The sequence below is a fragment of the Rhipicephalus microplus genome, chromosome 9 (assembly GCF_043290135.1).
Source record: "Rhipicephalus microplus isolate Deutch F79 chromosome 9, USDA_Rmic, whole genome shotgun sequence".
Lineage (NCBI taxonomy): Eukaryota > Metazoa > Arthropoda > Arachnida > Ixodida > Ixodidae > Rhipicephalus > Rhipicephalus microplus.
Genome location: NC_134708.1, coordinates 85,538,244 through 85,554,214, shown reverse-complemented (window position 1 = coordinate 85,554,214; position 15,971 = coordinate 85,538,244).

The following is a 15,971-nucleotide window of genomic DNA, read 5'->3' as shown; positions in this document are numbered from 1 at the left end:
CTGATCGACGCAATTTTTGTTCAAGGTGGAAACTATAGCAAAATAATGAGTTGACGTTTTACACACAGTGTTGCACCTAGCGGCTGCGTCGTAAACTAGAGGAGGGGACATTTGGTGACGTCCCACACGCTCGAAGCGCGCAAGCCAACAATAGACAGGTATATTACAGTTATAGTTTACTGGGCTTAGGTGGAAAGCGGGTTTGCCGTGATTGCGCTATCGAAGTGCGCAGGCGCAGTAACGTATGCGTCACCCGCACCGCTCATCATACACACGGTATTTTTCAGATTTAATTTGAGCGCATTATAGTGGTGTACGTTGTGTAGGCAAAAAATTGCGGCGCTTGCGGACGCCCACTTTAAAGAGATGTAGGCGTAGTTGTTGACAGATCCACTTCCTTCACTATAAGCGAATGTTTAATGTGTCTTCGCTTACCTTCAGTTAGCTTCGGTGAGCCAGTATTACGGGTAGGTCAGCTTTGAGATAGCTTCCCATTCCGAACGTCTCTAGGCCTAACCAAAAGACCGATGTAAGCATATCAGCAACACAAATGCTTTAGCGTTTCGTGCGAGGTTGATACTTATTTATTTTTCTAATACAAAAAAAAACTAACATTGCTTCGCGTGGGGGCACAGGCATTCACGTTTTCTTTTCCTTTTCACTGTTCTTTAACCTATTCACCCTACCACAGGTGCACCCACCATCCCAGCTATAGGGTACGCAAACATTATCTCATTAAACTATAAGACGGTGTCCACAACGAACGTTTGCGTCACGGTAACGCTATTCCATCAACTCCAATAGCACACTATACTATACTATATTATCACACTATACTATACATCAACTCCAATATCACACTATTACTGTCTAATGCCAGCTGTCGCTGGCGTCCCTCGACCCGGTCAGCTCTCCTTACGGCTCCTTAAATCACTATGAACACCACCGGTAGCGTGCAATGATTCCGGCTGGGGAATTGCGCCAAGATACATGTAAACTGGTAGCGTAACTTCCTTAGAAGCCCGTGGATTCAGTAGTCGGCGGCTCGCTGCCATCGTCCCCATCTACGTGAGAAGGGGACAACTAATAGCATAGAAAAAAAGTAAAATATGACGTCCAGACCACAAGTGGTGGCGACGTTGCGCATTCGCCCTACATGGCACGAAATTGTCATTTTTCTCGATTGCTGGCCTGCTACGGGCTTTTATTATTGCGAGATTTTATTGCTCTTATTGTGCCTCACTAATTGCATGCGAGAGAGAAAAAAAACAAAAATAACAAAGATCGAGGAAGCAAAGTTTATTTGTTAGCCACATGATGTACTTGCAGTATGCACAAGAAACTTCGCAGAGGCAATTGTGAGATAACTGTTCACGAGCACAATAGCATAATAGTTCGAAAAGTCGCGTTGCCGCATCGTTCAAAACTACTGCAGTGAGACAGCAGTTTTGAAAATATAGCTTTGGCAGCCGTCGAGTACAGCGCCTTGTTGCTTAGCTCGTCGCGTTTACAGTCACCAAAGGCGATACGCACCAGCCGTGCTCTAGCGAAAGCAGTCGGCCGTCGCAGAAGCGGCCATCTACACATTCTGTGAGCTAGTTGAGCTATAAAATACACATAAAAAATAAGTAATCTTCTGTACGTATACGCACAAAACCACCGCGGAAAAGTGAGCGATGCCTCGTAGACCTGGTAATGCTCTGAACCAAGGAACACACATTCACAAGCACCGATATCATATTTCCTCGATACGCCCTAAAATCCGTTAACCCATGTTGCCAGACTGCCTGGATGTGCCCGCTGCCTATGAAGCTTGACAAAAAAAAAAAGGCGCTCAACAACATACCAAGGACCAAAGATTTATTGATGTAAGTTACAACTTTATAGCAACAAATGAAATTATTCTGATTGAAAATTATTATTTTTTGTTTTTGCTCTCTGCCCCCCTCCCTTCACCTTTAGTTACGCTTCAATTGTCACGTGGTGATTGATGTCTGCCGCAATGAATTTGAGACCACTGTACGTTCTGACTTTCGCGACCTATTTAGATTGACCTTGTAAGCGCTGTTGTCGAAGGAGGAGAGTGCAACAAAAGGATGGTTGGGGGAAGAGAAGAATATTACAGGACATGTGAAACCTGCATGTGCTTCAGTGATTGTGACGTCATGGGCCACGTGCAAACACCGCACGCTACCAATTTATAAAAACACAGCCAACTGTTAACATATACGGAAAATCAACTGAGCTTGTTGAAACAATCGCATCTACAGAGTAGAATGGTTTTTCTGGGCAGGTAGTCTGCGCATGCTCAATAACCTCTAGGAGGCATGCGCAATGATTTTCGCCGTTGAAAACGCGACTACATTTACGGACAATGCAGCACCTGGTGCCTTAAACATGCAAATGTTTGCCCCCAAAAATGCGCGAATTAAGACCACCGAGACAGCCTACCAGCATGCGGCGGATAATTTCGGCATCATGGGGGCACCCAATTTTGACTTCGGCGAACTCTCCTTGATGTGCCGTTCAGACAGGAAAAGCGCCATTTAGAAGTTTTCGTCAGCTTTCCAATGTTTATTCACAATGCGTTGAAAAAAATACTGAACAAAGCTTCTCCCGCAATGATTTCTAGACAAAGTGAAAGATCGGGTGCCGCATTCGCTGGACAAAGCCTTCACTTCAGGCCTAGCTATAGAAGAGAATGAAACGAGCAGACTGCCGCGCCGTGTACTATAGCGGGGGTGACTAAAGTTCGTAGATATGTTTCCCTTATGTGTCTTAAGTATCCACAGTCATTCAAGCGCCATCGACGAATCTCATTGGCTAGCACTCGTTTTTGGCAGCCGTGTTCTTCTTAACGAGTGGTCAGCACCCAGTGAAACTAGATCACTCACTAACGTGAGTGCACTGACCGGAGGAGAAAAGCCCGTCACGTCTGCTGAAAGATGAGTGGATAATGCTTAGACATACGTGGTTTTGTATGTCTTTCAAGTTAGAAAGAAAACAGTTGCACACGGCAGTCACTCCTCAAAGAGAGCCGCAGAAAAGACAGTAGTCGGTACCTAGGTAAAAGGGAGAAATCTAGAGGCTTTAGGGTGACGTTTGACCAAGTTCTACGGTTCCGGAAAAAAATGTCCCCGAAAATTACGTGCCCTGCATGAATGTGCACGGAAAAAAATCCCCATTTGCGTTGTCAAAAAACAAAAAAAAACGTCATCTTAAAAAAGCTCTGCAGCAGTTTTTGAGCATGGTAAGAAAACGCTGCCTATTGGTAGTAGAGGCTCCCGACAACACGCGAGCCAAATATTATAGCACAGACCGCTGCGTGAAATTCGCAATAAATTATCAACGTCAGCTCAAAATTGCTTTTTCTTTTCTCGACAAATGGCGGAATATGGCGAAAAATCATAAGTGTATTACCCATTTATGAGCCATTGGCTGATTTGAACATGGCGCGCTCGCTCGTTACAAAGATCACCGCGGGAGGCCGCGACTTGTTCACGCGTGCGCGCGCGATCACTCCGACACAGCGGCGCATTTGAAAAAAAAGAAAAAGAAAAAAAGTGCTCAAGGCCACGAAGCGCATGTGACGTTTTTCTGTGGCCCTCCCATCGCTCCCTGCTTAGCTTCCAGCACTTTCTTCGGGACGAGAGAAGACATAATTCAGTTGCAGCATGCGACAAAGCATTGTAACTCTACTCGCACTGGACGGATTCTTAAAGTTTAGTTTTTTCCGGTGTTGAATTCATGAGGCAATAAATTTTTCCAGTGAATTCATTCCATTGTTACTTGATAAACCGTTTCAGGGCCCCTTTAACACGGGGCACCACCTGACGTTGCGCCTTCAAGTCACTAATTCTTTTTATCTGAATTTAAAAAAAAATATGTTCGCAAAGAAAGCGGTTTACTGAAAGGTTCTAGACGAAGCGCCACAATGAAATACCAACTTGCCTTAATAATCTGTACACGTGTAAATTAAGATGCAATATCACATACATTGCGCATGCCAAATACATGTCATCCAGCTATGCACACGCCTGAAAAAGACACAAAGGGAGCGGAAGTTCAGCGCCAATACATTCCATCTGAAGGCAGCAACTTGGTCACTCCAGCACTCTGCAGTTAGGTGGACGCTTTCGGGAGCTCAATCGATGCTTGCCGCGTGGTTTAGTGACCGGTACTTGTTTGCGGAATGGAGGTAATGCATGAAATCGAGTAAAGGAGGCAAAAATCTGTGTCTTGATGGTCATGCAAAGACAAAAACGTACTGCCTTGGGTAAACGTAATAAATACAAAGCCCTTTTAAGTACGGAGATGTTCTCAAGCCACGGACTGCCACTTAAACATTCCCCCCAACCATCCTGCAGGTAAATCTGTGATTATTATTGCAAGAGTGGGGCAGATAATTAAAGAGACTGCACTTGTCTCGAAAGAAAAAATCCGGTACTATTGTCACAGTTGCCGTCAGAAACTCCAATAGAAAAAAAAGTATTGCGGCATAGACAGCGACCAGAGCCTCAAGCGCTGCACTAGCCACAAGCGAAGCAGGAGCACCCACCGAGTCCGGTCCGCCTCGGGGACCTTGTTAATTCTGCACCACGAACTATCGCTGTGGGCGACCGTCCAGAGCGCTTCCTGTGCTGCGGTACTGGCCCCGAAACACTAAAAAAGACTACTTGTATTGGCCAGCGTAACGTGATTAAAGTTATTATCAGAGAGCACCTGGTTTATGGACAGAAACTTTTACCTCACTGAAGGCTGTTGGACACACGATTCGGTTTCAACTTCCTTCGTTTTCCAGCACGCTTTGAAAATTCGCAAAGTGTCGAATAAAGACAGCATGTTTATTCGTTTCGCGGTTAATTTTTACCTGGCCACCTTTTCACGTAGACAGCCATGCCATAGGGTTCGTTTTTTCCGGGGACGTTCTTTTCTGCACACGTTTTAAATTACGGTAATTTGATAGATCGCCCTTTTGGTTTCCGGCATTTTTAATGCCATCCAGGCACCACAGTACTCATTATAAGGTTCTCGGAATGCATGTTTCTGTTTCGGGCAACAATCCAAAATACTGTAAAAGTGTGTCAGTACTTCTTGAAATCATGTCCGGAGAACAAGGATATATCAGTCAGGAAGTTTCAATCTAGCAAGCACGTGTAATTGATGTATTGTACCATACCAAATTATTAGGCCGGGTTTTACGTCAAAACGTCATCATATGATCATGAGAGATGCCGTGGCGGAAATCTCCGGAAATTCTGATCATCTTGCGTTCTTCGACGTACACTGGCATCGCACAGTAGACGGGCCTCTACCATTTCACCTCCATCGAAGTTTGACAGAAACGACCGGTATCGAATCGACCGAGGTGGACGAGCGTGGGAGTTCTGTGTTCAGTTTGTGTTTCCTAGGGTTTGAGCAGCTGCTCCGTGGCTCAGATCTGCTGACAGTTTATCACGGAACGCTAGACTGTGCATATTGCTCTGGAAGAAACGGGACATCTTTTTGTCGAGAAACCTGTTTTGTGCACTGCAGGGCAAACAAAAGCCTCCCCCCCCCCCACCCGTTTCAAGGGTGCGTGTTGGCAGGGCCCGCACAATAGGCACTTGTATCTGTATTGACCGAGCTAAGCTACCATGTGCGGACGCTGCATGGAATGTGGAGATGTGCGCCCAGCGGCACCTTTGGGCCTGGGCATACATCAGGCCTTGAGTTTTAGGGAGAACTACGAAAGGAAAAAAACACGCCTGGGAAAAAAAAGGAATGATAACAGTATCCGTGGCAAAAAAAAATCCTAGAGAGAAATGACAAAGTTAGTGCGAAAAATAAGCGCAGAACGCCTTGAGTGCCAATAAACTAACCCTGAACTTACATTTTTTAAATATATAGCAAGAGTAATTTATTTGACGTGGACAGGGCGTTAGGCCGACTTAAAAAAAAAGAACAGAAGTTTTTTTTCTCTCCAGCACGTCATCGAGCCATTATGAAGGAACGTTTGCTGGTGATGGCATCGATAGATCCTCTGCAAATAATAAACCTCAGAAGTGGTGCACACTTCTACCGCTAAAGAGGAAGTGCTTCCTTTCTGTACCCTTCCGTGTAAAACCACGAGGGAAGCAGCTGTGCAGTGCTGTCTATGGAAGTCCGGGAAAAAGGGGGAGTGCGCAGGAAATCTTCAGTAGTTTTTCCCCTTTGAATTCGCACGATGCCTTTCAAACACGTTTAACGGCCGGCCAGCCATGGAGACGACTAAGCGAGCATTCCTTCATCGCATTACAATTTACAGCATTCTGACATGCGCCCGGTTATCTATTGTAACCGGATTAGGAAGCCCGTTTCGTCTTGGAGATCAATTCGTTGCGGTTAGCACCTCGTGCCTTGGATAGCCACTGCAGATTCACCTTTCATAGTTCACCTCGCTCTGCAGAGAAAAGAACCTCTCTCTCTTTAGCGTCTTGTCCCACTCATCGAAGAAGGGAAAAAGACACCAGATATACCACAGTGTGCTGAAGCCCTACGTCAGTTAATCTTGTGCGTGAACTCACATTCGTCGTTGGCAACGGCGTCGGGGGTGTCAACCCTGAAAGCCCCGAACAAACCTGCGACGACGCGACGTGGTATTTGACAGAGGTTTTTTTTGCCGGTGTGTCACCGCTTCCCGAACATGAACCGTGGTCCAAGACGAGACTTCGACTGGGACTATATGGATCAGCTCTTCCCTCCTCGTCTGAGGTGAGGTTTTTCATTTATTGCAATCGCCCATGCTATGTCAGTTCACGAACTGTAACAGGTTTTCAAAGTAATAACATCGGCCGGCGGTTAATTATCTATCTTAGTGGCAACGCATCTGAACTATTCTAAGGTAAATGGTGCTTTCAAGCATATATGCTGGCTCTTCTTTGCGTTTGATTTTAGATTTCTCGCTTAAAGAGGTAATGAAGATGTTATTTTCACGATGGCCACTTCTATCGGCGCTGTTATTGCCGCGCTGCTCACTCAGAAACTGCCACGTACGTTAACTCTCGCTACGAGTTTTTTTTCTTTAACGATGGCGCGAGCCATGAGGGCTGGCCTCTTCAGGTCGGCACACCCAGAAACAAGGTCCCGAAATAACTATAACGTTTGATGTTTAACTAGTGAAAACCACGATATAGTTACGACAGACACGGTGGCTGGACTCTATCAATTTGCACATTCTGGCGTTCTTTAACGTGTACTGTAATCGCATTGGTTTCTGAATATTCTCCTCCATTAAAATGCGACCGCCGCGGCGGCGATCGAGCCCGCGACCTTCAGGTAGCGACCAAGCGCCATTATCACTGCTCCATAATGGCTGACGAGTAACTGCGCCGCACAATGGTTCACGGCGTGAGTCCCTCGACTCGCATCCTCGTGAAATGTCGGCCTAACGCAGTCCTTGCGCAAGGTCCGTGTATCAAAACTCGATGCTGTATCTTATCGTTCTGTAGCGTTTCGTCTCTTGTTTTTGAACGCACCTGTTCTATAATGTTTACCATTGAAAAAAAACTAGACAATTTCTCTGGTTTTACATGACAGAATGGGATTACATCGTGCCGCCCGCCGTACGGGGGCTTCGGATTCAAGTCGGCGACGGCCTCACTCTGGTGGCACGAACAGACAGTTTTCGATACCTTTACAACTGATGGGTCAGCTGTTGTCCTTGTTCTACATAGTTAACTTATATTGGCCTCGAGGTCATGCCGTGGCGCTTCCTACGTGATGACGTCTCTCATAGAATACCGGGTTGACTTTGTTCGCTAGAACTTTGCATTTCCTGCGCTTTTGCTGTGGGCACCATGCGTGCTTCTCTGTGTTTTGAAGCTCAGTGCCTCAAACAAGTTTAAGACCTGATATTACGGGCGAGCAAATTATGAATCAGTGCTCCCGGTGCCTCTCCCTTGTCTAACTTGTATCGTAAAATGGCGACTAAGAACCACTGCAACCATGGGGGACGATCTAAGTGGTGTCGCCACAGCAAAGCTGCATGCCGTATTCCACAACTACGAATACTATCTGTGACGCCAAAACGATTGCAGCGCTGGCCTCTCAAGGGAGGCCCTCGCGGCCAATATAAGCTTGATCTTAAAGCATTATCTCTGTACATTTGAAATATGTCTAATAAAAAAACTCAGCTATAGCTATTTTGGGATGGACAGGTTAGAATAGGTGCTAGTTACACTGTTTACGCTGACTGTGCCTCAGCTGTGACCATTTTCTTCATAATCTGCCGCATTTACAACTGTTTTTCTGACAGCACATTACACATATTTGATTTTTGCTAAACGTAGCAACTAGGACTTTAACTTATTGTAGCTCATCTTTCAGAAAACAGCCAACTTCAGCTATTTTATTTGTATACTGTGCTCTTACTAATCCAACGAGCCAGTTCAGTTTCGGAGACCATATAGAAGATGACCCCTTCGGTGTGCTTCATTTCATCAATTCTATGCGTCGTGCTGATTTTATATGGTGGTTGAAATTGACCGATGTCCTGAATAATGGATCCACAGTGGTCCATTTTTGTAGAAAACTGCTCAAATTCTGGGGCTGACTTTGCACATTGTCGAGCTACAGCGTCCGATATATTTTGTCATCGTAACAATTTTTTAATAAAGCGAGACAAAGTGCGATACGAAGCTCGCAAATGGTGTTGACTTATCGTGCTCCAAACACTAAAGAAACTACTCTAGTCTTCAAACTGCGTGGATATGTCAGCATGCATAACTCGATATAGAATAGTTGCGGTGTGCTGATATAACTTACACATTACCCACATATTCTGCAGGACCATAGAGAATTTTTCATTACAAACTAACAAAACTAATGTGGTGAGGGGGAGAGCTCTTATTCTCCCAGAAGGTGGCGGGGAAAAAATTACCTTAAAGTTACTGTATGTGCTACGTTTAGGTAGCGTATCGACTATTTTATAGACGGGATTCAGTTCCCCTTTAGAGAGTGGTTGAGTTTTGTATGTTGCAACAACTAAACAAAGAGTGTTACGGCCGCCACACGCGCTTGAAAATTGTTGCATTGCGGCGTACCATACTTCACGAATTTATTCGTTGGCTTAACAGTCCAACACGGCGGCGCCCAGTGTTGGAGTGTTCGTTGGCTTAACAGTTCAACACGGCGGCACCCAGGGCGTCTCTTATAATCATATGGTGGTTTTGGGACGTTAAACCCCACAAATCAATCAACGGCGGCACCCAGAGGTCTTACTCAAAACAGTCTATACAGTACATTTACTACAGCAATATAGTGAGCGCCCTTATGCGTAGAGTGGCCCAGATTTCATGTGTGCGCTTTAAAAACACGTTTGAATGCCTTTCCTTAGTAAATCGTTTCAAACCAGAACACTTGTTCCCAGACTGCTTTTCCAGTTGTACCCCTCCACATTCCCGTGAGGGTAGAGGAGCGCCACAAATGCTTTTCAAAGCAGACCTGAGAAATGTCACACCTCACTTCATGTTGATCCCGCCAAACAACGAAATAGGAAAAGCGGGATAAAGACAAAAAATGTTTGAAAAAAAAAAGCTTGCGGGCTAGCGTGTGTGAGAAGCTAAGGTTCCTAGATTTTTCCCTTTTATCTTAATACCGAAATAAAAGTTTTTCATCAATCAAACAAAAGCTTTTCATCCATTCATCTAAATACCGACAAACTGCCTTCTCTCTCCGCCCTCTCTACACACAGTGTACGTCTGCCGCCATTTTCTTCCCTACTTCGAAGATTTAGAAAGCTACGTATATTTAAGTAAAATAGCCCCGCCTCTTTCAGAAGACGCGAAGCGCCGTTCTCCACCGGAAAGTGTCCCGCCGCTAGTCAGCGGGGGACTCTATTCACCTGATGCTGGCAAAGCATTAGGAAGAATACTGCTGCCGAAAACAAACGTTAGCAAATGAGGTTCGTCAATGAGACTTCCATTTATGTAAACACTTAAAAAAAAATGGGGAAAAACTGAGGACTTTAGGTAGCGCCACACTGCCGATGCATAGTTTGCATTCAAGTTACCATGCCCGCAATCTAGGGCATCCAGCTTGTTGAAATTCTGCGTGAGCTTGAACGCTGATTTTAGATTAGCGCATGGTGATTCTTGCGTTCCTTTGGATGCTCCCGTGCCGTGGAATGAGAAAAGACTAAAATGGGAGAGCATTAAAAAAATAAACAACGCCTGGACCGATTGAATCCGTGTCCTCCTCTGAACCGACATGCTGTAACGAGATAAAAAAGACACGTTTACCGCCATTCTACGGCTCCCACCGTAGCAAAGATGTCTGTGACATTACGTTAACAATGTATACAGAGACAGGTGTCACTACACGCCGTTTCATATATATGGTGGAACGCGATCGAAGCTAACGGGGCTTTTTGCAGCATATATTCTCGCCTAAAGAAATAGTTTAGCGAGTTGCAGAAAAGCGATACGGGGGGGGGGGGGGGAAGCATTTGTTACCTCATACTCTCCGCTTGCGCCGACCCTGCTCCTTCCCATACTGTTTTTTTTTTAGCTAAAAGTACGTTCACCGCTCCACATTCTAGTGAAGGTGTGGACGAAACAAAAAGCCGTTTGAAGTCACAATAAAGCATTGGGATGCCTAGTTGTCTCTTCGTCCTCGTGCAAAAAAAAAAAACGAAATGATGAAAACAGAAGTGTCAATGGCGAACGAAAAAAAATTGCAGTCTAGCTTATGGTGAAGCCTATCTGGTGGAAAGATCTTGCATTCGCAATAGCTATTTTGCAAACGGTCCACTAGAAACAGTATACTAAGAAAGTGTTAACCTATAGCTAGCGAGCGTGTTTTCTTTCTGCGTCTAGTTCGTACTTTTAGTTTTTTTTTGTGTGTGTGCCGTGCTTTCCAAAATTACTTAATATCAGCCCTTTCGATGCGGCATAGGTTTTCTGACCGATTATCACATAAGAATCTAAATATTTTAGCGATGCTTCATAATCCCTCGCCGCACACAGTCACACATGCTTCCATTGAAGAAACACATATCAGACACAGTGCTCACAACCAACTGTGTAATATGCGTGACTGGCCATCTCGTACGGATAGCTTGCTCTTACGTCACTGAGAGCGCATGCGGGAGCCCCTTTGTGTGTGGAAGCCAGACTTTCAATGTGACATTATTGTCGTCAGAACATAACATGCGCATTATTTCATTGTTGAAGCGAAGAGACGTCATCTTCACACAAACAAAACGCTTTTCTAATCCAAGCTGCTTTTGTGGAGTCTTAGTTCCTTTCATAAGCCGCATCCATGACCTCACGTGCAAGCCATTAATACGCGCGATTGTTTTGAGAAATTACCAAGGTGCAGCAAACTACTTTCCTTATGATGAGCCACTAAACCCAACTTTTGATAGGTTACCACAGATCGCACCACCTTTTCTATTTTGTTAAAAAAACTTCACCAATTCCTAGGGTAATCATGAGGAAATGCGAATGCATTTGTGTGGAGTCCTTAACGGCGTTTCGTACGTGAGAATCCAGCGTTAGAAGAATAGTGTTCTTTTTTCTTACATCATGCAGGCAATAGCGCCATTCCCCTCACGGGGAGTTGTCATCTAGTGAAAAACGCAGTATGCTTTCCTGGACCGTTGCCGTCACCCATGCGCCAATAATCAGGAGAGTGCTGCCTACAGTGGTCAGGGAATGGGGAAGAGGGTTCAAAAAATCTCCTGTACTTTTTTTTTCTTTCAGTAAACGCAATGCCACTGAAACATGTTTAACGCGCTCCCATTGGAAAAGCGTGGGGACGAAAACACCAGCATTCCCTTGTAGTTAGGCTGCTGGGTACATGCTTCACAAAATTTGCTGACGCGCCCCGTTATTCATTGTACCCGGTTTCAGAAGCTCGTTTCGTCTTAGAGATCGATTCGTTGCGGTTAGCACCACGTGCCTTGGATGGTCACTGTAGATTTACCTGTCATAGTTAACCTGGCTTGGCAGAGCAAAGAACCTTGTTTTCTTCACCGTCTTGCCCCCGTGCATCAAGGAAGGAGGAAAGATACCAGATATACCGTAGTGACCGAAGTCCAACTTCGGTCTATCTTGTGCGTGAACCCACACTCGTCGTTAGCAATGTAGTCGGAGGTGAGCACCCCGAAAGCCCTGTAAACTAACGAAGACGCGACGTGGTACATGACAGAGATCTTCTTCGCCGTTGTGTCACCGCTTTCCGAACATGAACCGTGGTCCAAGACGAGACTCAGACTGGGACTATATAAATCAGCTCTTCCCTCCCCGTCTGAGGTGAGATTTTTCATAGATTGCCGTCACCCATGCTATATGAGTTCACAAACTGTAACAGATTTTAAAAATAAGAACAGTGGCCGGCGAGTAATTATCGATCTTTTTGGCAACACATTTGGATTCTTCCGAGGTGAAAGGTACTTTGAATTGCATATAAATTTGTTTTTGTGTTTGCCTTCCGGTTTCCTCCAGCATGAGGTAGTACGCATGCGCAAGTTGTTTTCTCAACGGCCAGCGCAACAAAGTGTGGCCGCCGCACGTCAGCACATCAAAAAACAACGGGCCGAAATTACCGATACTGTCTGGTGTCTAACGTTCCAAAAATACAGTATAATTATGAGAGCTGCTATGTGGTGGGTGGCTGAGGCAGTTTTGTTTCGCCGGTTGTTTTTTTTTTGAGTTGCATTGAAAATGCACATAGCCAAAATGTGACCATTGCATCCACGTTGAAACCGGCGACGTCCGGGTCAGCAGCCGAGAAGCATGGCCACTGCTCCACCACGGCGGACGACTAACTGCGCAGCAAAAGTGGTTGCCTTGGGAGTGTGTCAGATTGCATTTTAGTGAAGATTTTGTCCCACGAGTGAGGTTAAGCTGAGAGAGATCACAAGGCGAGACGCTTGCCGTCGTTGAGTGAGGCGCCTCGTGTTCTTTGCTACTGAAAATATTAGGTAACGCATGTCCTTGCAAAATGTGCGTGTATTTAAACTCGGTGCTCGTTATTATATTTAGAGTTTGATAGCTCTTTCCTTTGAAATAGCTCGTAGTGTCGCCTTTTGCGCTTAGGGACTTTTTGCACTCGAGGAAGGGAAGTCGGCTGAACTAAGGCAAGTTGTTGTACATGCATAGTCGAAGTGAAGGTAATATTACTCGTTACACTGGTATTTCTGTGGTTCTCACTGACGAGCTCCATACGGCACGCCGTATAGAGGGTTCGGATGAAGTTCCATGACGTGGGTTATTAACGTACGCTTAAGAAGAACTTTTAGCAAGTTATGGCACTTCGCACCACCCGTCGAAATTCGCACCACACAACGGATAGAGAGAGAAATGTTTCGAGCAGAACAGAGGACGACGCGGCGCTTTCAAGTGGCTGATGCAGACCCTGCCATGCAAGCACAAAGTTTTTTTCTTAGCATTTTGCACGATCGAATGGCATGTACCGGGGCAGAAACCAGGCTATTCGTTAAAATAGTCTCCTTTTATCCGAAAGTAGAATGCGTGATGATCAGATGTGCGAGAATCTATAGGCAAGTCTTCACGGATTCAATACGGTTAATTTTGTGTTATTCACAGAAGCGGAAAAGAGAAAAAGAAAGCAGAAACTTAATCGTGCACATAGAAAACTATGAAACATGCGCTACATTCAACCGTTTTAGTGCTATCTCTGGATTTTTAGCACCGTTCAGTTAATAGCTTTACAATATTTCGAGGTCAATTAGGTTGAGTATTGCGAGATTTAGGATTAAAGCCACCATGCGTTTACAATCACGCGCGTCATCCTTAATCAAATAAACATCTATGTTTCCCTAAACAAACTGCAACATTTAGAAAACCACCGACACCGGTGCATGGTATGTTTCACAACCTTAATGCTTAATAAAAGTTGTTTAAACCTTGGCATTTCTTTCACGTGGTTGCAATTATTTCATTCAGAAATTCCTCCAATTACCGAGAGATCTTGCTCCCTCATATAACAGGTTGAATCAATTTGTTTTGTTGAGTGACGACGCATCATGTAAGGCAGCATAGATGACGCATTTCTACAGCTTCACCTTCTGTAAACTGCTCATGCCACCTTTTAAGACACCAAGTGCGTGAGGTGGGTCACATTATTGCCACCGCTGCTCAACTGGTAGAGAGAACTATGTCAGCCGCAAATGGTGTCTATCGCTGAACATTTATTCATGTTAGATGAATGCAATTAACATCTGCTGACACAAGAGGTTCACTGCAGCAGAAAATGAAGAGACGCCACATGATGGAACATTGGGCGGAGGCTTCTTATTCGTCTTCGCCATTATATGAAGGTTGTTTCCTATTTTTGTTCTCATTCCCACTTAATTTCGGGTGCAAATGTAGCCTTTTTCAATTTGTAACACGAGGACACGTGATCAAAGTGGTTTGTCGTTATTAGATTTGTCAAAAAATCTACAGCCCACTTCCATACTCTCTTGCTTGCTCATATCCTCCTTCGCTCAGTAATGTTAGTTTACTTCACGTGCCCCCTATACTTATTTTCCAAAATGGCTTTTTGTGCAGCTTCATAATCATTTCTGGATGGCGCAATGGGTGTCAACGCCCTGAAATCTGTTGTTGAGGCTATGCCTTTACCCTTTAAAGACCCACAAGGAGGCCATCATGGCGGCGTTTTTTTTTTCTCTGAAAAGTTGTATAGGCAATGGACACAGCAAGAAGGGTTTGCATACATGTACCATGTCTCTTTTACCGGTCATTGTCATTTTACCAGTACGCTCTTTCTGAAACAAGAAAACCTATTACAAAAAACAAGTTGTCGCGCAGAAACGACACGTGAGCCTGTTTGAAATACTTATAGCCAAAGTCAGTGAGTGACTGCCTGTGAAAACTTGCAATTTGTGTTGCCATTCAGCGTACTCATCTTATAAAGACATGCCCAAAATGTCGGCTCATGCTGTACTTCATACAGTACCTCACTGCCGCTTTTTTTTGACAGATTCATTGTCATTGTTACGTGGAACCTTGCGTGAAAACAAAAACTTGCCCATAGATACACTAGAAGCAACTTCTACGCTAGCGTCTGTGAGAGCTGCAATACACGCCGCTTCTGCCTGGATGGCAATGATGGGCAGTTTACGCACCTGTCTAATCTCCGTTCTTCTGGCTCCGTTTAGCTTTGCGTGGCCTGGAACTTGTTCAACCGTAAATGTTCAACAGTTACGCTGTCCACGTAAAGTTTATGATAGAGAACGTCGAGAGGTTGTCAAATAAAAAATAATAAAGATTTCTGGGTCCAAGTAAGGACCGAACAAAGGCCTCTCACATGACAATCAGATGTTCTACCACAAAGCTAAGCGCCTGCTTGGGAACATACTTAAGGTATCTTCCTCTGCTCGGAAAATCTTTGAGAATTTACTAGCCATTCAACAGAATGAAGCCACATGGAAAAGTTTCACTGACACAAACTGCTTAGTACTTTAGCAGTTACATTGTTGTAACACGTAATTCAGTGTACTCAATTACCATCATACAATCAAAAGTATGCGCTAAGCGTTATGAAGTATGCACTAGGCACATAATGGTGCAATCATGTTAAGCTCTCAACTGTGAAGCTTATGAGTCTTCGGATTTATTTCTCGTACACAGAGAAGTTATACCACTTCAGATTAGCTAAACCATGAAGCCTCGCCCCGAGACGAGGCTTGGTAAACGTAAAGCAAGAAAAAAAACCACAGCATGTCCACCGACTTGTAATGATGGGTGGGGCAGCAAGCCTGTGCATCCATCTGTTTGGCTGTCACACTAGAGAACGCATCCTAAACGGATGGATGGATATGGCTGTACCCTTTACATCGGGCGGTGGCTAGCGCCACCAAGCCGTAATACTTAATGAACCAAAAACTAGATTTATTTTTTCTAAAGTGAGTTTGAGGATTCGTACTCTTTAGTGAAGATTTTAATTTTCGCTCGTGCCATGACTTTAGCCACCAATCAGAT